Below are 21,000 nucleotides of genomic sequence, written 5' to 3'. Positions count from 1 at the left end.
ATTACTGCTAGAACTCTTAGGACTGAAATGGTCATTTCTGTATGCTATAATAGAGTATATTTATAAAATGTAATGTAGTTTTTGTCTTTTTCTCTACTTTTAAAATTATAATCTAGTAATTAAAAAATTGGGGGGGCATGTAAATGTCTGGAAATGATATTATGTTATTTTAATATTACTGTACTACCAAGTTGACAATCCATATCATTTAGAAAATATTCTTTTCTTTCATTTATCTGTTTAATTGCTTTGTTTCTAAATTCTTTGAGTTTGCTTACTTGTACCATATCTCAAAAAATATGATGGAGTTTTGTTGTATTTATGATGATAAAGCATGGCCAAGTTTTAGACTAGGGCAGAGGTTACTGTTAGGACAGAGAAGAAGGGGTCCACAGTTAGTAGTGCTGGATGTTAAAGCTGGGCTTGTCAAAACTACAGGTGTGGAGAAAAGGTCTCTTTAGTAAGCCATGTCAGGAGTGGAACAGCCAGAGAGCAAACCTTTTGTTACTGCGAATTCAAGGTGAAGAAGCGCATGGAATCTTGGAGAAAGAAAGTGTGAGTGTGTGTGTATGTGTGTGTGTGAATGAATAAAATACCTACAGGTACACATATATGAGTGGCTGTTAGAGAATTCTGTTTGTGGGTAGTGGGCTCTAGCTCATGGCCTGATTTCTGTCCTTGGGATTGGAACTGGTAATCAAAAGTAGGTGTCTCAGTTCTAGGAAGAGACAAGATGGGGATCAGACTAGGAACCTCCAAAAGGAGTCAAAACAGAAGCCTAGTTGTAATAACTGAGATATCAACAGGGCTAGAACAACAGAAAGACTAAGAGTAGGACAGAGTATGTATTGGAACAAGCTAGGAACCCTTTTCTAATCTGGGGTATAAGGGTTGGGTGAATTAGTGTTAATGACAACTTGATCTAGAGTTGAAGGCTAGGGATGAAACTGCTTATACCTCTCCTGACACAAGTACATGTGATCTAGATTTAAGTGACAGGAGAAGCAAGGCACATGGAAAGCAGAATTAGCCTGGGCTTGACACTTTTATACTAAGTATCTTTCAAGGAAAAAATTCATTTCCATTGTTAATCAGTAATCATTTAGTTTGCTTTATTGGCACTGGTAAGGTGTCACGAGTTGCAAAGAACTGCTGATGCCTGTAGTAAAGTCTTAACAGGGAACAGTTGCTGAAATGAACAAACTGAAGCACTGGAGTAAGTACACTTTCTTGCAAAATAAGAGGATATGAAAAAGCATGGTAGGCATGAGGGTTCTAATGTCATGATTCTGAAGGCAAAAGTACATCATAATAGGAGTTGAGTTCTCGGGCAGGGTAAGAGGAAGCAAGGAAAATGTATGATTATGATAATTTGATGTTAAAATGAGAACTTTCCACACCTTTTTTCACTTCCTAGAAGAAGTCCTGTTAGCATGTTTTGGGTTGCAATCAACTGATAATCATTAGCTTGTGGGGGGGAACAAAAGCCATTTTTGGAACCCATACTGGACATTGATTGATGAATTGAACAAGTGGGTCCTGAGTAGAAGAAACCAGAGGAGCTCTGGGGATCTCATCAGCAGTTTTTATACCTTCGTCCTCGACCCCTGCCATTAATGTGACTTCACATTGAAGATTTAATCTCTCTGCCTTGCCTTTTCAGTTTTTACATTCTAATAAGAAAGGATAGATTACCCTATTCAGACCAGCTATCTGTCTCCCAAAGCTAGGGGATGGGAATTTTGATACATAGTCATAGCTCCAGAGTCTGTCTGTATGCTGGTGACCATCCCCAGGAAGGGACCATCAAATAACCTGTTAGGTCAATAGAGTGAAACAGTTATTTTGTATCTCAGCCTTTTGTAGTTTAACCACCTCTTTTCCCTTCTTTTCTCTTGCCTCATTTCTCTCCCCACGTATGTAAATATTGAGATAACCCTGCTATCCCATCTGTTGAGGCAGTGTTTCTAGTGGCTCAATGCAAGCTGAGGTACCATATCCAGAGGCAGGGCCATAGGGCCACTGGTTTTGGTGTTATGCTGCCTCTGGTTGCATTGTGATTCTTGATATTTTACAAGGTAAGTTTAATTCCTGCTAACTTGACATCTGCATGATTGGGGGAAAGGAAAAGGAGATAAAAAGAAAAGGTGTTTAAAGGGAAAGATGGGCGTACTTATTACACACCGATGACCAGTAAGGAAATCAGTGACGGCTTCAGCCTTTAGTTTTGCGTCAGAGCACACACCCTAATCTGTCTCACTTCAGGTTTCATACCTTTGGGTAGTATCTTGGCTTATCAGAGTTCTGTTCCTAACAAGCTGACCCTCTTTCATTCCTGAAAGAGTCTGGGCCCCTCATAGTTCCAACTGTATGGAATTGGGAGACTCTTCTACTAACTGTAACATGTGCACTGTGGGAACACACTCCAGGAGATCTCCCGGACTTCTTCTTATGGGCTTTCTAGCTCCCAGAGTTAGAGTAGCAACCTCACTTCGCCTTGATAGCCAGGGAGAGTCACCCTCAACCAATTCTGTAGCCTCTGTTCTTGTTCTTGTTTTTCTCCTGTCCTGAGGAAATCGAACTGAACTTGATAAGCTCAGCTTTCAATAGAGTGAAACAGTTATTTTGTTTCCTGGCATAACAACATCTTCCTTGGGTACTAAAACTTTAGATCAGCAGATTTCAGAGTTCTTGAGATAAGAAACAAAACCTTGAGAGCAGAAGAGACATCACTCCACTGTGCTTGTTGGTTCCCTCATCTGTTGTGTTCTGGAGGTGGGAAACAGCATTTATTGTTTGATGGTTCAGAGCCTATTTTCTATCCTGTAGCACTGCAAATTCAGAAGCTCTTAGCTGGGGCAACAGTTGGTATATTAAGATTCAAGAAGCCATTACTTCCTACTAGGGAGATAACGGTGTCTGAGTAAGAGTCTACCTAATCATGAAGCCTTGAGCTTCCACTCATTGCCGTTTGAAGTGAATTCTTGGATCAGAGGCCATGTGATTGATTGATTTTTTTTTTTTTTGAGTAAGATTTTATTTGACAGAAAGACTGAGAGAGAGCAGGAGAGCAGGGTGAAGCAGACCCCCTGCTGAGCAGGGAGCCCAGTGCAGGGGTTTTGATCCAGTAGTCTGGATCATGATCTGAGCCAAAGGCAGATACTTAACCAGAGGCAGATGCTTAACCCACTGAGCCACCCAGGCACCCTGAGCCCATGTGATTTATATAAACATTTGGTTAATCTTGCATAGTGTTCCTGGCAAGGCAAATTCAGAATCAGTGTCTCTTAGAGCAAAGAACCAGCCATCACCATGTTTTAAATGTTTTTATTGAAGTTCCAGTTAACATGCACTGTAATATTAGTTGCAGGTTTGAAATGTAGTGATTCAGACTTCCATACAACACCCATTGCTCGTCACAAGTGCACTTCTTCATCCTCATGACCCATTTCCATCCCCACACCCACTGCCATCACCATTTCTGTAATCCAAGGGTCTTGCAGTAAGTACTTTACCTGCTAAGAAGTAGAGCCTACAGGGAACTCGGGCAAATGGGTTCTATGGTAGTGGCAGTTGAGGTCAGTCTTAATGAGTCAGGTAATTGATCCCTTGCATAAGTGCTCTTCATACCACCTGGTTGTGGTGGTTTTCATGAACTCACTGAACAAGGACTAGCCTGGCTGCAGGAGGAGTTAGGACCTGATCTCTGACATGGGTCATCTGATCATTCACTGATCATTAAACGGCTTTATATTTTGATTTATTTGCTTTGGCAGTGCCAGGATTCTGGTGAGGAATTTTTTTTTTAAGCTATGGCTCCATTTTGAAGGTTCATTCAAATAGCCATTCCTTAGATCTCCCCATGATTTTTCCTCTGATCTTTTCCTTCAAGGCCATTGATCATGGCACAGAAAAGGGAAGGATTGGAGGCTCTCTAGCCACTTTAGGAAGTGCCTACTACAGAAGTAATACTATATTCTGTAAGTTCTTAGAACTTAATTATATATTCTAAAAGTTTTCAAAAAAATTTTAGTCTTACTTGATTCAGATCTTTTTTCTTTTTGATTTCATGTTTTATAGTTTCCTAGCCATAAGGGCCTCACTTTAAAATTTCTCTTTATTTTTGCTTATAGAATGCTAAAATGTCGTATATCCTATGTTTGTAAAGGCATGTATGTATGCATGTGTGTATAGATGTACATATATGTACATCTATACACATATGTACATGTATATGTACATATGCATCCACACACATATATATGCTCATTTGAGCATAGGAAGTGTCTTAAAAGTGCATACCAGACTGTTACGATTCTCTTTGGAGCATGGATTGGGGGAAAAGAAAACTAGATATTGTGGTGGAGAGCAACTTTTATTGTTTTACTTCAAAAAATGTGTTCTGCTTGACATTTCATATTTTACTGAGCATGCACTTTCATTAATATGTAAAATGCCAGCATATGACTTTTCTTATAGTTAAAGTTAGGAGAGAGAATTTCAGAATGATTAAGGACTAATAAGCACTACTTATATATAAAGCTACCTGTGTTGTCAATAAAAACACATGTAGTTTTTAAAAAAAATTTTTATTTGTTTATTTGACAGAGATCACAAGTAGGCAGAGAGGCAGGCAGAGAGAGAGGGAGAAACAGGCTCCCTGCTGAGCAGAGAGCCCGATGCGGGGCTTGATCCCAGGACCCTGAGATCATGACCTGAGCTGAAGGCAGAGGCTTTAATCCACTGAGCCACCCAGGCGCCCCTATGTAGTGGTTTTAAATTTATTTTTAGCCTGTGTATTTGACAATCAGCTGCTTATTGAAAGTCATTGTATAAATTAGTTTTTCATGTATTTACACTAAAGTTGATTTTTTTTGCTTTTCTCATAAAGTTTTTATTTAAAACTGTAACTAACAAAGAGGATAATATATCCTAATCTGAAATGTCTATACTTCAGAGGTCAAATTGTGAAAAGGATTTGCAGGAGGGAGGTTTTCAACATATTATTCTCCCTTACAAATTTTAGGTTTCATGTTAGGCATCCAGTAGGGATCCAGTGCCATGAAGGGCTCTAAAGTAGATGTAAGAAGATGTATTTTCCCGTTTTTAGTATGGCGTCCTGATTGTATCATCTTAAGACTCTTCAGTAGTTTATGATGATTTTGTCACGTCCCAAAGAGCAGTCTATTACTATTTTTTTTAAAAAGGAACCTATTCCTTTAAGTACATATACATAGAGAAAAGTGAACAAATTGTAAGTAAATAGTCTATAAATGAACATTTAAATATACTATTTTAAAAAATGAAAAGGCTAGCCATAGGCTGGGAAAAATATTTGTGAAACATATATCTGGCAGAGGATTTGAACCAAAATACTTTAAGAACTGTAATTATTTGATAGTAAGACAAAGAACCCTGTTAAAAAATAGGCAAAGAATTTGCACCAAAGATAAATGAATGGCCAGTACATCCCACATAAAAAGATACAAGTATGTTTAAAGATGCTCAACATCTCTAGTCATCAAGGAAATGCAAATTTAAACCATAGAGTGATACTATTACACACCCACTGGCATGGCTAGGAATAAAGTCGGACAGTGTTAAAATTGGTGAAAAAGTGGAGCAACTAGAATTTTCCTTTCATACATTACTGGTGAAATGGTATTGCCACTTTAGCAATTTCTTATAAAGTTAAACATTTTCTCTATGAACTGTAAATTTCATTCCTAGGTATATACAAAGAGAAATGAAAGCGTATCTCCACAAAAAAAGCTCATGTTCATATCATTATTCAAAAGGGTTCTAATTTAATTTTAGTGAATAACAATATTGAATATCCTTTCATGTGTTTCTTTGCTCTATCTATATCTGTCTTTTTAAGAAGTAGTGATATCTTTAGCTCTTTAAGATTAGGTTGCTTATTTTATTTATTTCTTAAACATAAGAGTGTTTTGTATGTTTTGGATGTAATTGTCTTTTTTGGTATATGTTTTATAAATTCTCCTGGTTTAGGAGTTTTTTTTTTTAATACTTTTTAATTTTTATGTCATTATTACTTATTTTTTAAGTAAACTCTACTCCAACATGGGGCTTGAGCTAAAAACCCTGAGATCAAGAGTTGTGTGCTCTATCAACTGAGCCAGACAGGCCCCCCAGATTTGTTTCATTTTTAAAACTGTCTTTCTGGAATTTAAGAAACAAAACAGAAGACAGACAGGAAAAATAAAACAAGTTGAAATCAGAGAGGGAGGCAAACCATTAAGAGACTCCTTAAAATTTTTATTTTTATAGATTTTTATTTATTTATTTGAGATAGTGTGTGAGAGAGAGCTAGCAGGAACTGGGGGCCAGGGCAGAGGGAGAGGGGAGAAGCAAACTTCCCTTTAAGCAGGGAGCCAGATGTGGGCTCTATCCCAGGGCTCTGGGATCACAACCCAGACCAAAGGCAGATGCTCAACCAACTGAGCTGCCCAGGCACCCTGTGAGAGACTCTAAACCATAGGAAACAAACTGAGGGTTGGTGGGGGGGTGGGTAGTGAGGGGATGGAGTAACTGGGAGATGGACATTATGGAGGGCACATGATGTCATGGGCACTAAGACCGATGGATCACTGACCTCTATATCTGAAACTAATAATACACTATATGTTAATTAATTGAATTTTAATGAAAAAAAAATTCTCAGTAGAGTTTAGAACTTCAGGAAAAGCAAATATTTGTGGGTCCTGAAGCATTTAAGATTGTAAGGCTGTAAATAGGAAAGATATAATTATGGTTATAAAATTAGGTACAGAAGTTGACATTTGCTATGGACCTTGGGTGATAATGATATGTCACTGTAGGTTCATAAATTGTAACAAAGTTACCATTTGATGGGGGGATGTCGGTAATGGGAGAGGCTATGCATGAAATTATAAGAGAAATCTCAGTAGCTTCTATTCCGTTCTGTTGTCACCTAAATTTGCTCTAAAAAAATAAAGTCTAAAAAAAAAACTATGTCTTTTGAAGAGAGAAGTTAATTTTGATGAATCATCCTTCTATGGTTTGTGCTTTATATCTTACCAGAGAATTCTTCCTAACCCAAAGTCAATCTTATTGTGTACTGTTTTCTTCTAGAAGTTTTATTGTTTAGGCTTTACATTTAGGTTTACGATTTATTTGAGTTAAATTTTATATATGTTCTGATGTATGGGCTGGTTGAGATTCTTTTGTTTTGCTTTGGCTTTTACATGTGAATGTCCATTTTTTTTCTAGCACCATTTGGTGAAACTGAATTTCTTGACATCTTTGTCAAAAATCAGTTGACTGTGTTATGTGTGTGTCTGTTGCTGAAATCTCTCTTCTTTTCCATTGCACGAGGTGTCTACCTGTCACCAGTACCACACTGTCTTGATTACTATAAATATGAATACTCTTTTGTTTGCTTGTTTTGAAATTGTTTTAGCTATTTTAGTTTCTTTGCTTTTTTTGTGTAAATTTGAGAATCATCCTGTCAGTTTCCAAAAAAAAAATATACTAGAATTTTGATTGGGATTGCATATTAAATCTGTAGATAAATTTGGAGAGAAGTGACCACTATGTTGAGTCTCTAAATCCATGAACATAGTATAGTGGTCATCTTTGATTCGTCTTATCAATGCTTTGCAGTTTTCAGAATACAAATCTTGCACATAGTTTGTTCTTGGATGCTATTATAAATGGCAATATATATATATGTAATTTTGACTTGTTTCATTGTTGGTATGTGGAAACATGGATCTTTGTATATTGAATTTTGTATGCTACAACATTGTTAAATTTCCTTATTAAATCTAGTAGGGTTTTTTATAGATTCTTTGGGATTTTATATATAGACAGTCATGTTGCTTGAAATAAAGACAGTTTCATAGCTTCCTTTGTAATGCATGCATTTTTTATTTTTTATGCCTTATAGCACTGGCTAGGACTTCTAATACAAAGTTAAAGACAAAAAGCAGTTTTTCACCATTAAATGTGATACTAACTGTATTTGTTTTGAGGATGCCAATTATCAGGTTAGATTGCATTCTGTTCCTAGCTTACTAGGAGTTTTTAAAATCCTGAATGGATGCTGTATTTGTTAAATGCTTTTTTAAATATTGATATTATCATATGGTTTTTATTTTTTATTCAGTTGATGACTGAATTATATTTTCTTCTTGAAGATTTATTTGAGAGAGAGCATGAGAGTACACACTCAAGAGAGCAAGAGTCGGGGTAGGGGCAGAGGGAGAGAGAGGGTCTTTTTTTTTTTAAGATTTTATTTATTTATTTGACAGATCACAAGTAGGCAGAGGGAGAGGGGCAGAGGGAGAGAGAGGGTCTTTTTTTTTTTTTTAAGATTTTATTTATTTATTTGACAGATCACAAGTAGGCAGAGAGACAGGCAGAGGGAGAAGAGGAAACAGGCTCCCCGAGGAGCAGAGAGCCCGATGTGGGGCTCAATCCCAGGACCCTGGAATCATGACCTGAGCCGAGGCAGAGGTTAAAGGCAGAGACTTTAACCCAGTGAGTCACCCAGTCGCCCCTCTTGAACTCTTTCTGCTGGAGTTTATTTTTGTAGTGAAAAGAACAAAGCAACTCTGGGTCATTTTTAGGTGTATTATGCTTTGAGTAAATGTTTTGAGGTTGTTGGACCCAGGACCCGAGGAAGGAGGGGCCTACAAATATGGGATGGGGAAAGGCAGAAATGAATACTGTGAGGGCGGATTGGAATTGAAGGTATTAATATGAATTCATTATTTTTGAAACTAGTGTATGTATATGTACTTTTGCCTACATGTACATCTGTATATACATGTATGGACATGTATGTGTACATGTATTTGCATATGTGTATATATGCACATGTATTTTCTGGTAGCTCTGTCCAACAAAAAGGCTAAGAAGAAAAGAGCAGCGAGAACACTTAATTGCCAAATCTTGATCTTTAAAACTATTACCAGCACAAAGGAACGAGAGATCCTCAGAAAAATTGGCTGATTTCAGGCCCGGGCAGGGTATATGCCAAGTGAACCTGTATCATTTTCCTTTTCGGTAGACTGGAAAATGTGAAAGAAAATATTTTTGGAAAAAAAATGGGAGTGTTTCATAAGAACCTTGTTGGGTTTCCTACTGGTCCAATCTAGATTAATTTAATTGTCTAATAAATATAATAATAAATTATGAATCCGTCAAAGTAATTCATTATTCATAGTAATAAACTGATAAATGAATAGCTAAGGGAGGTCTCTTGCTTACATTAGAATTCTGAGTTCTAGAATTGGTAGATTGTCAATTTGCTGATTATAGTAAAGATAAGAAAGGACAAGAAACATAACAAATTGGGGGGGATATGGATGAGGAGAAGTTTATTTTCACAATATTAAAATGTCTCCCCACAGATGACCTTTTATTTTCGAGGTATAAAATTGGGATTATACATTGGTGACAATAACATGAGGCAGATGGATACCATGCGATTCCAGATATGACATCCTCAGGGGGACATATCATCATCTGTGTAGTAGTCTGGCCAAAACTGCATAACCCGAATCTAATCATGAAGAAACATTAGACAGACTCAAGACTGAGGAGCATGCTACTTAATAAAAAGGGGAGGGAGCTGTATCCTTCCAAAAAAAAAATCAATGTCATAAAAGACAAAGGATGTAGAAATGTTCCTTTTTTTTTTTTTTTTTAAGATTTTATTTATTTATTTGACAGACAAAGATTACAAGTAGGTGGAGAGGCAGGCAGAGAAGGGAGGAAGCAGGCTCCCTGCTAAGCAGAGAGCCCAATGCAGGGCTGGATCCCAGGATCCTGAGATCATGACCTGAGCCGAAGGCAGAGGCTTTAACCCACTGAGCCACCCAGGTGCCCCAAAATGTTCCATTTTAAAGGAGGCTAAAGAGAATTACTACCTGCCCCTAGACTGGATCTTATACTGGATGGGAGGGGGGAATACTATAAAAGGACATTATTGGACCAGTTAAAAAAAAATTGGGGATGTGGATACTAGGGTATATAATAACGTAATACTGTTCAGATTACTGAAGACTATGTACTATGGTTATAAAAGAGAATATTTCTATTCTTAGGAAATGCACATTGAGTCAGTGGAGCAAAGGGCTATGGTGTATATAATTTATCCTCAGTTGGTTTAGAGAAAAAATAGTGTGTGTGTCTGTGTGAATGGAAAGAAAGTGCAAGAGAGCACATGAGCACAGATAATAAAACAAAGAGAATAACATTAACAGTTGGTGACTTTATTTTTTTATTTTTTTAAAGATTTTATTTATTTGACACAGAGAGATCACAAGTAGGCAGAGAGGCAGGCAGAGAGAGAGAGAGGAGGAAGCAGGCTCCCCGCGGAGCAGAGAACCCGATGCGGGACTCGATCCCAGGACCCTGAGATCATGACCTGAGCCGAAGGCAGCGGCCTAACCCACTGAGCCACCCAGGCGCCCGGTGACTTTAGATATAATGGTGGTTTTGAATTCTTACATTTGCAGTTTTTCTGTAAGTCTGAAACTATTTCCAAACCAAATATTTAAAACATTTTAAAATATCTGCCCTTTATTTTTAGAGTTTCTTTATTTATAAAGAGCATGGTTCTTTGTCTGGAACCAGTTTGGAATGAACATTTTTATAATATTTTCCTGTGTATTGGTGTTGTGTCTCTGCAAGCCAGCCATTGTTGAATATGACAGCAGTCCATGGAAAATAAATGTCACTGTGTAGACAGTCTAAAAAGTTTGGGGAGGGGAACTGTTTACTATAGTGATTACTTTAAATTTCTAGAAGTATTAGTTGCAAAGTCTTCAGAGTTGTTTTCACTTAACTGTTGGAAAATTTAGAATGGTCATTTTATATAAAAAAAAATCTTACTGTTGCACCCTGATTAGATTTTCTTGTTTTGTAAAATAAGAAAGATTGCAAATTTTAGCCTAAGAGTGTAGTTGTTTGTTCATTCAAAAAATGTTGGGGCACCTGGGTGGCTCAGTGGGTTAAAGCCTCTGCCTTCAGCTCAGGTCATGATTCCAGGGTCCTGGGACGGAGCCCTGCATCGGGCTCTCTGCTCAGCGGGGAGACAGCTTCCTTCTCTCTCTCTGCCTGTCTCTCTGCCTACTTGTGATCTCTGTCAGTCAAATAAATAAATAAAATCTTAAAAAAAAAAAAAAAAAAACAACGTTAACTGAATACCTCCTGTGTGCCATAACCCTTTCTAGGCATTGAAGATATAGCACCAAACCAAACAAAGCTCTTGCCCTGCGGATTTTATGTTTTGTGGGAGGATATAAGCAAACAAGAATAGAAGTGAGATAAATGTATGTTAGTAACGCTGAAGAAAAATAAACCAGAGAGACGGATTAGGGAGGGATCTTAGGAGCAAAACTTTATGGTTTTAAGTAGAGTAGCCAGGGAAGACTTAGCCCAGGAGACATTTGGGCAGAGATCACAAGATAGTGCAGGCCTGAGGCATGCAGAGATAATCTGGAAAAGCCTCTAAGGCAGAGAGAATAGCAAATGTTAAGGCTCTGAGATAAGAGTATGCTTAGCATGAATAAGGAATATAGCAAGGAGGTCAGTAGGAAAAGAGGTCAGAGGTAATGGGGCCAAATTATGTAGGTTCTTATACAGTGTTTTAAAGATTTTGGCATTTTCTCTGCTGTGAGAAGCCATTAGGAAATTTGGGGTATAGAAGTTACATTATATGAATTATGTAAGATTATCAGGATCACTGACTGCTTTGATGAGAAGAGATTGAAGTAGGGCATGGGTAGAAGTTGTGAAGCCAGTTACTAAACTATGGAAAAAATCCAAGAGAGATTATAGTTACTCTGGTCAGGGTCTTTAGATTTTGAGAAGTGGTCAGATTCTGGATGCATTTTGAAGACAAGAGTCAGTACAGTTTGCTAATAGGGTGGAGAGAGGTAAGAAATTTAGTGATGAGTGTGAAGAGGAAAAACAAGCAGCGGAGGTGAGGAGTGGCCAGTGAGATAGGATGAAACCAGGGGAAACCAGGAGAGTCTTTGTTTTGGAAACCAGGTAAAGAAGGTATATCAGGGCTTGGTGAGTCCTGCCAGTTGCTACGGATAGATCAAGTAAGTTGAGAACTGACTGGCCTTTGGATTTAACAATATGTAGGTAATCAGTGGCCTTCAAGTTCAGTGGCATATTAGGAAGCAAAAGTCTAACTGGAATGTGTTCAATTTGAATTGAAGAATCTTGAAGACAGAGGGTGAGGACAACTCTTTTGTGACCTTTTGCGAAAAGGCAATCAGAAAAATTGGCATAACCTAGAGTGGTGTTTGTTTCAAAAGGTTTGTTATTATTGTTTGTTTTCTAATGATTGGAAATATATGTATGTACTAATGGTTTGCTCTTTCTGGAGGAGGAAACTAGGAAGTTGATGATATAGGAGAGAGAAGTAGGCCTTCAAAGGTAGGGGCATGATATCTAGTATCAAAGTGGAGGAGCTAGATAGACTTTGACCCAGAAAGTTCAAGCATAGTAGAAGTGCGTAAGTGTGGTTCTGGAAGTTCTTTTCTGATTGTTTATGTAGGAATCAAGGCCAGCATGTAGAGTAATTCAGATTTTATGTGCCTTTTGATTTTTTGTTTTTTTTCCTGTATGATGTGGTTTATCAGGTGATCTATCAGGAGGCCTGAGAAGGTATAGGAGGGCTATAGCCTTGCTTGATAAAACTTTTTTCAGACATTCAGCTTTTTGTTAGTCTTTAGTCTGTCTGATTTATATAACACTTAGGAACAGATTCCTAAAACCCTTCTGGGGCTATCTCGGATTTTTTTTTCTTACTGATATTCAAGCCAAGGAGTATGATTTTAAGATCCTTAGAATTTTCGTGTTAGATATAAGAGAAAAGACATATTTAGGCCAAAGAGGTGTTGGGACCTCCAAAATTGGGTACCCCAATAATGGGTGATTAAAGGAGCGAGACTGTTAGAAAGCAGAGGTCACATCAAGCATCAGGAATCAGACCGACCATCAAAGAGACCAGTCGGGGCGCCCCTGCAGAGAGGATGACCCCTCCCTGCTTTCCAGACTAACTTTTATAGAGCAAAGGCCATGTGGTTGGGCCTGGCCACACACAGGTGGCCAATGAGATTGTAACACACAGGAAACGCCACAGTGATGCTAGGCGACCAATTGAATTACAATTTACCCTAGTAGACATTTGAACCAGCCTATCACCTAGTTCAAAATTGGCACCCCAAAATGTGCCCAAAGGGCGGGGCCCATACTCCTTGGTAGCTAGGAGACAGTATGTGCCTCCACTGATTGAATACCTCCACCTGGCCTGACCAACCCTTGTATTTGGACTTTGTTACCTGGGACTGGTTTCCTGGACTTGATTTTAAATAAGCTCCCCTGGGGGCGGGGGTGGGGGTGGGGGTGGGGGGGGCGGCCCAAGGTCAATTTAAACTTTACAGCAAAATGGCAGTTCAACCTGGGTGGGGCTGCTCTGGCTGAATAGGCCCTTATAGAGGTACAGCTAATTGTCTAGCCTAGTTTGGAATCAGGATCTCTGTTGTCTTCTAATTTATAAATTTTTGAAATTCAGTTTTTATACCTGTGTGCATATTCATACATTCAAACTCACCTCTTTGATAAATAACTGACTTACTCTAAATCGGAGACAATCAAAGCAGGAAATAAAAATATGTAAAATGTCAGGGTCAAAATGAGAACTCTGTCTAAAGTGTGACTTAAATTGTGTTTTGTATAAAGCTGCTGCTTGAGTTTATATTGCATATTGCAATTAGAATGTATTGAAATCATGTCAATGCATTTGTCCTTGGCTGAGTTTGTATTAAAATAAAGGATTGTAGGGGTGCCTGGGTGGCTCAGTCGTTAAAGCATCTGCCTTCCGCTCGGGTCATGATCCTGGGTCGTGATCCCGAGGTCCTGGGATCCAGTCCTGCATTTGGCTCCGCGCTGGCAGGAAGCCTGTTTCTCCCTCTCTCACTCCCCCTGCTTGTGTTCCCTCTCTGGCTGTCTCTCTTTCTCTGTCACTAAATAAATAAATAAAATCTTTAAAAAAAAAATAAAGGATTGTAAAACAGGGTTATGTAATATTCTAGATTTCTGGTATTTTAAGACATCTGTAGATTGCATTAATATACAAAAACATTTGGTCCTGTAGTTCGCTGTTACCCATTCTGTCTGGCCTCCTACTGTTCTGTTTTTGCTGCTGCTGCTGCTGCTTTTTTTTTTTTTTTAAAGATTTTATTTATTTATTTGACAGACAGATATCACAAGTAGGCAGAGAGGCAGGCAGAGAGAGAGGAGGAAGCAGGTTCCCCTCGGAGCAAAGAGCCCAATGTGGGGCTTGATCCCAGGGTCCTGGGATCATGACCTGAGCTGAAGGCAGAGGCTTTAACCCACTGAGCCACCCAGGCGTCCCTCTTTCTGCTTCTTTATCTCAACACTTGCTTGTACTAGTAGTTCAAAATGGGTAAAACCAAATAATCATCTAAAATACTAAAATTTCTATGAAACAATAAATGGGAACAAACAACTGAGAGGAAGTGGCAAAATATGTGAATAGGCATTTCATAAAAGAGGAAACATGAGTTAGCCAATAAATCTGAAGAAATGTTCAGTATCTTTAATCAACAGGAAAAAGCAAAGTTTGACCACAGTTCGATGCCATTTTATAACCTCAGATTAAGTTAGCATTACTAAATATTGGATGTGGTTCAATAAAACAGGTAGTTCAGTATGAATGGGTAGTTGCTGATGGGATTATAAGTTGGGGAAAATAAAAATTGGCATCATCATGAAAAATTGAATGTATGCATATTTCTCAACTCCTGGGCATAAACATAAGAGAAACTTTGGCACATGGAGCATAGGACTTGTGTATGAGAACTTTTATAACAGAAATGCTTATAATAGAAAAAAAAACCTGGGGGTAAAATAAGATACTATTGTAAGGAAAATGGATAATTATGCTATATTTATCATATACCTGCGTGTATATATATCTGCATATATCATATGTAGAATTATTTTTCAGTGAAAAGGTACGAGCTACAACTAATGCCAACAACATGGATGAATTTTTAAAACATAATATTGAATAAAAAGTCTCAAACCCTAGAAGATGGGAGCTGTTTAATATCCTTTCCACAGAATTCAAAAGCAAATAAAATGAAACACTATGTTGTTGAGGGATATGTATGTATGTGATAAAAACTATTTAAGATTTTATTTATTTATTTGAGAGAGAGCGAGCAAGAGAGCCTATGCACAAACAGGGGGAGCAGCAGGCAGAGGGAGGAGCAGACTCTCCACTGAGCAAGGAGCCCAGTTGGGACTTGATCCAGAATTTTGGGATCACGCCTTGAGCTAAGGCAGCCACTTAACCGACTGAGCCACCCAGGTATCCCTGTGATAAACTTTTTTTTTTTTTTTTTTTAAAGATTTTGTTGATTTGAGAGAGAGGGAGTGCCTGTGGGGAGGGGCAAGAAAGGGCAGGAGAAAGAATCTGAAGCCAACTGAGCACATAGCCAGGTGCAGGGCCTGATTTCCCTACTATAAGAACATGACCAGAGCCGAAGCCAAGAGCCACCCAGCCACGCCCTGCAACACTGTGATACACTTTTTAAAAAACCAAGTAATGATAAACACAGAGGACTGCATAGCAGTGACTGTAGGCAGAAGGGATGAGAGTGGTGGGGCATGGGAGGGGCGAGCAAGTCAGGAAAACGTGACCAGTAAATTCTATTTAGGTCCTTGAGTTGGGTGGTAGGTATCTGGGTGTTCACTCTTTTTCTTTGAATTTAAAACATTTTATAAGTGACTGTTGTATGTAACAAGAAGTTAAAATATAGGGAAGCCATATTCTGAAGTCACACATTAGGAGACGTGTCATCTCTTTTGCTTATTCCCTTAAGAGCCACTTGAATTCTTAAGGTCACTCAGTTTTTCACTAGAGGTATCTTGTTTTAAAGTGTTTTATCTGATTAAGCCTGTGTCTGCCATCTGTCAGATCACTTAGTAGCAACTTGTTGGGTGAATAACCACCTGAATGATTTGGGATAATAATTCAGGATTTTTCTTTAAAACTACCTAAGAGGTACATTTTGAAAAATACTTTTCTTTCCATCTCCAGATAGACCATAAAACTAGGTTATTGTTTGTAGGCTTTTGAATGATAATTAACAGTATTTGAAGGAAGTATTTCTTTTCCTTTTTTTTTTTTTTTTTTTTTAAAGTAAAACTCTTGGGGGCTCCTGGGTGGCTCAGTCAGTTAAGTGTCTGCCTTTGGCTCAGGTCAAGATCCTGGTGTCCTGGGGTTGAGTACTGCATCCTGCTCAGTGGGGAGTCTGCTTTTCCCCTTCCTTTCCATTGGTGCTCTCTCTCACTATCTCTGTCTCTCTCAAATAAATAAATAGAATATTTCAAAAAAATAAAGTAGAACTCTCTTTTAACTATTTTTTTAAAGTAATCTTTACACCCATTACGGGGCTTGAACTCAACCCGATATCAAAAGTCACATGCTCTACTGACTGAGCCAACCAGGTGCCCTTTGAAGGTAATATTTCTGATTATGTTTTAACTGTTATTAGCATGATCAGAGAGATTAACAAATACATGACATAAACAAATAGTTGATCAGAAAAACAGAATGTTGCTAAAAGAGGAAGTTGTTTTCAGGTATATTGTTTTATAGTTAGAAGCCTTATGGGAATTATTCCAGGCTCCTCATTTTTGAATAAAGGCACTTTGGGACCAAGGAAGTAATTGATTAAGATCATAGAACTTGTTGAGTACAGAGTTAGGCAAGACCAGAATCTAGATCTCATATTCATATACTGGTGTTTTCATATTGAAATACTGAATGGTAAATAAAATAAACGTTGTTTTCAAAACTTTTTTTTTTTTTTTTAAACCATGATGGGGCTTGAACTCACAACTCCGAGATCAAGTGTTGCATGCTCTGCTGATGGACCATCGTGTCCCAAATAAAACAAACATTTAAATATCCTGTATAAGACATGCTAAGTAACTCAAGGTTGGGTTATAACTATTCAGTGAGGAAGCATTGTTTTCTGATTTTAACTTAAAACAAATGACATTTACCTTTAGATACATGACAAATATAGCTAGAAAACTAAAATGAATCTTAAGCTTTTTTTGCTCATAGTTGGTTTCCCAAAAAGAGACAGTGTGATCTGTGTTATACAAATGAATACTGGACTGGATATGGGAAGAATTAGATTCTGAACCTGGCTCTGCCACTAAGTAACTTGAGTTGTCATTGATTCTTTGCATAACTTTTCCTGGTCTCGGTAAAGCGAAGAAGCCGAACCAGATGGTTTATAGAGACCAAATTTAAATGACTCGATATTCTTTATGGATTTTAGATAGCAGATTTTATCTGTCTTAAATAAATCATTGTCATGTGTTCTGCTGTTAAACTGTTGCCAACAAATAAGATAAAGAAGGAATCAGTAGAAAACAGAATGACTTATTATGCCAAAACATGCTCTGAAAATAAACTGGGTTTTCTTTTTCCTTTCATCACAGGTATAATACTTCTCCACGTCTGCTTCAGGAAGAAAGTGCCTGCCACTCCTATTGTTTCTACGCAGGTTCATGCCAGCCCAGAACAGAGAATCAGGTCAGTTTTATGATTGTTTTATCTGTCAAACAAGGTGCCAGGAGCAAGAATCGTGATAGTCTTTCTCACATCATTGCACTGTAGCAAGACCACTGAACTCTGACTCAGAAGAGCTGGGTTTCAGTCCTTCTTTACCATTAATGGCTGGGTAAGCTTAGGCACACCTGCTTTCCTGAATGGCTTATAGTTTTCTGCACCAAAAAAAGCGATATGTTAGAACAAATAATCTTCAGTTTCAATGTTGGCTTTAAAACATTATTATTTTTATTGTAGGTACCTACATAGAATAAAATCAGGGTGTTTATTATTTTTTTTTTAAAGATTTTATTTATTTATTTGACAGAGAGAGATCACAAGTAGGCAGAGAGGCAGGCAGAGAGAGAGAGAGGAGGAAACAGGCTCCCCGCTGAGCAGAGAGCCCGATGCGGGACTCGATCCCAGGACCCTGAGATCATGACCTGAGCCGAAGGCAGCGGCTTAACCCACTGAGCCACCCAGGCGCCCAAATCATGGTGTTTAAAACATCATTTTTTTTTTCCTGGAAAAATCTAGCTGTAAGTGTAGGCTTTGGAACTGTTACTATCTGTTCTGTTGTAATTCCTATGAATGACTAGTTTAAGTGGTGAGCTATGTTGTGAGGCACTTGAGAGTACCACTGCTTTAGTTTTTTTTTAGTTTTTTACTAGGCTTTATTGTTACTAAAAAGCATGAGGTTGTTAGTCCTTCAGTAACATTCTTCAGTTTTAGAAAGGGTACCTGTTTGACCATGTTTGTTCTCTATTGATTGTACTTGTTACAATTCAAATAGATTAAGCAAAAAAGGGGAGTTATCAGATGTTTGGGTGTATATCCCAGGGGACACCAGAAGATCCAGGGACAGGCAAATGCAGCAAAGATGTACAAGAAGAACCCAGGAACCAAATGCAGTCAGGTTTTCCTCATGCTGTCAGTGAGTGCCTCTCCTGTGTGTCTGTCCCACTGTCTTTGGAGAACTGGCTTTCTTCATTTTCTCTTCTTTGTCATGGGAAAAAAGTTGTCACCACTTTCCTCACTCTTTGTCCTGTAGTTCAGACTCCAGAGAAAGGCTGACGCTTAATTATTTCCCAAAACAGACTGATTCTTTTTTTTCCCCCCCAGTGTTCGGTTTCCTTTAATGACCCCCATCTCCCTGAAGGGCAGGTATAGGCAGCTAGGCAATGGCTAGAGATGTTCACTTAAAGATCTTGCCCTGATTGAAGGTTTTGCCCACATGCTGGAAGGCCCTCTCCCAGGAGAAGTACTCTGGAACCATTGCCTAGGTCTTAGACTCTTGATTCTTAAGTAGGGTACCCCAGAATATGTTGTACCTTGATCATTTTAAAACTTGGCAATGACTTTCTTGACATATTTGTTTTAAATCCTATTCTCTGAAAAAGGATCTGATTTATTCCTCCTAAAATGCAGATGACTCATAATAGAGTGTTACCCCTTCCAGGTGTGTTTATATTGTAATTGGGATCAAACATTAACCTAAAGTTGTATTTCCCAAACTGTGTAGAAGTGAAACCTTGACTTCCAATATATAACAGTGATTAACGTAGCTGAGAGAAAAGCATCAGGGATTGAAAGGCAGTGTTTTAGGGTTTAGGGAGTGGGAGAGAAGGAGCAACGGTGTTTGTATAGTCAGAGAAGGGCGGATAGATAATCATACAAATATTTCTAAGGTAGCCACATTATAAAATTGAATATAGCAAATAGAAGAAAAGCTTTTCTACTTAACTTCCTGAAAAAAAGATGTGAAGGTAAGAGAAAGGACCATTAGGTTTAATCTAAGCTCAGCTACTATGATTTTGCTTAAATTCTTTATACTCTGTGTACCTCAGTTTACTAAATCCAGGCCAGTCACCAATTATGTTACCTTAACTTCTAGACATCAGTTTCTTCATCTTAATATTGGAATTGATGATGTTGATACCTCAAGTTTCTTGTGTGGAATTACTGTATGTTAAGTGTCCTAAACAGCTCCTACCACATCAGTATCCTCAATTATTGAAATGAGTGGATTAGATTATATGATTGCTGAAGTCCCAGCTGACTTTAAAAAAAACTCTGTGGTCTAAGATTATTCTGATACTGTTAATGTCTTTTTTCAGAATTAAGACTTGAAAGCTTTGGCCATCCACTTGAGCTCTGCATAAAGGCTAATTTTGGTACTGCCAATAAAAGTTGCTTTGAATCAAGTATATGTATTTGTTCTCTCTGGCCATATGTATTAATATGTTAGAGCTGCTATAACAAATTACTACTAACTGGGTGGCTTAAACAGAAACTATTTTTAGTCTTATGGTCTGGAAGCCAAGAATCTGAAATCAAGGTGGCAGCAAGAGAGGTTCCTTCCGAGGTCCTTGAGGGAAGGCTCTATTCCAGGCCTCTTTCTTTTCTGTGTCACTTTATATCATCATCCTTCTCTGTGTGTCTTTCTCTGTGTCCAAATTTCCCCTTTTTATAAGGATACCAGTTCATGTTGGATTAGGGCCCATCCTAATGACCTCAGTTTAACTTGATTACCTCTGTAAAACCTGTCTCCAAAAAAGGTTACATTCTGAAGTACTGAGGATGAGGACTTCAACATAGGAATTTTCAGAGGTACACATTTCAACCCATAGCACTACATAACAAATTACATCAAAACTTCGTGACTTAGGACAACAAATGTTATGTTATAGCTTTTGTCTGTTAAGAATCTAAACTGATTCCTCTGGTTCAGGTCCCTCACAGAGCTGCATTCAGCATGTCCACAGGGTTTTGGTTTCATCTGAGGGCTCTGGGGAAGGATCTGTCTCTAATTCACTCAAGTGATTGTTGGGCTGAGGGCCCCAGTTCCTCATATTGGCTGTTTGCCAGTAACCTACTAATGTTCCTTTATAAATGTTCCATATGAACCTTTTGTTTTGTAATGTAATCATGGAAGTGGTAACCCATTATTCCCTTTTCTCTTCATTGAGAGTGAGTCACTGAGGCCCTTGGGTGGCTCAGTTAGTTAAGCCTCTGACTCTTGGTTTTGGCCCAGATCATGATCTCTGGGTCATGGAATCAAGCCCTATGTCATGTTCCGTACTCAGCACAGATTTTGCTTTGTCCATCTCCCTCTACTCCTCCCGCTGCTTCCATGTGTTCTTTCTCAGATAAATAAATAAAATCTTTAAAAAAAAAATCTTAAAAAACAAAGCAAAACAAAAGTGAGTCATTAGGTCTAGCCCATCTCAGGAGAGAGGATTATATAAGGCTGTGTATACTAAGAGGTGGGGTTATTGGGAAGCATCTCTGAAGTTCCCTACAATAGTACATAAAAATGAGGGAAGAAGAAA

General features: G+C 38.2%; 1 protein-coding gene across 5 annotated transcripts in view; it reads left to right on the top strand.

The window, feature by feature from the left end:
• Positions 1–17,541: 17,541 nt before the first annotated feature.
• The window catches only part of WDFY3 (WD repeat and FYVE domain containing 3), a 245,098-nt gene continuing 241,639 nt past the window's right edge, over positions 17,542–21,000 (top strand). For 4 of the 5 annotated variants that reach the window (XM_032332772.1, XM_032332773.1, XM_032332771.1 and 1 more), the window contains exon 1: positions 17,560–17,653. The gene's annotated coding sequence lies outside the window, so the exon portion shown is untranslated. Of the gene's footprint in view, positions 17,654–21,000 lie in introns of all 5 variants that reach the window. The other variant, XM_032332768.1, reaches the window with a different exon arrangement.

Source organism: Mustela erminea, chromosome 2 (genome assembly GCF_009829155.1).
Source record: "Mustela erminea isolate mMusErm1 chromosome 2, mMusErm1.Pri, whole genome shotgun sequence".
Taxonomy (NCBI): domain Eukaryota; kingdom Metazoa; phylum Chordata; class Mammalia; order Carnivora; family Mustelidae; genus Mustela; species Mustela erminea.
The sequence above is the reverse complement of the archived record's forward strand: the minus strand, read 5'-3'. Positions and strand labels throughout refer to the sequence as shown.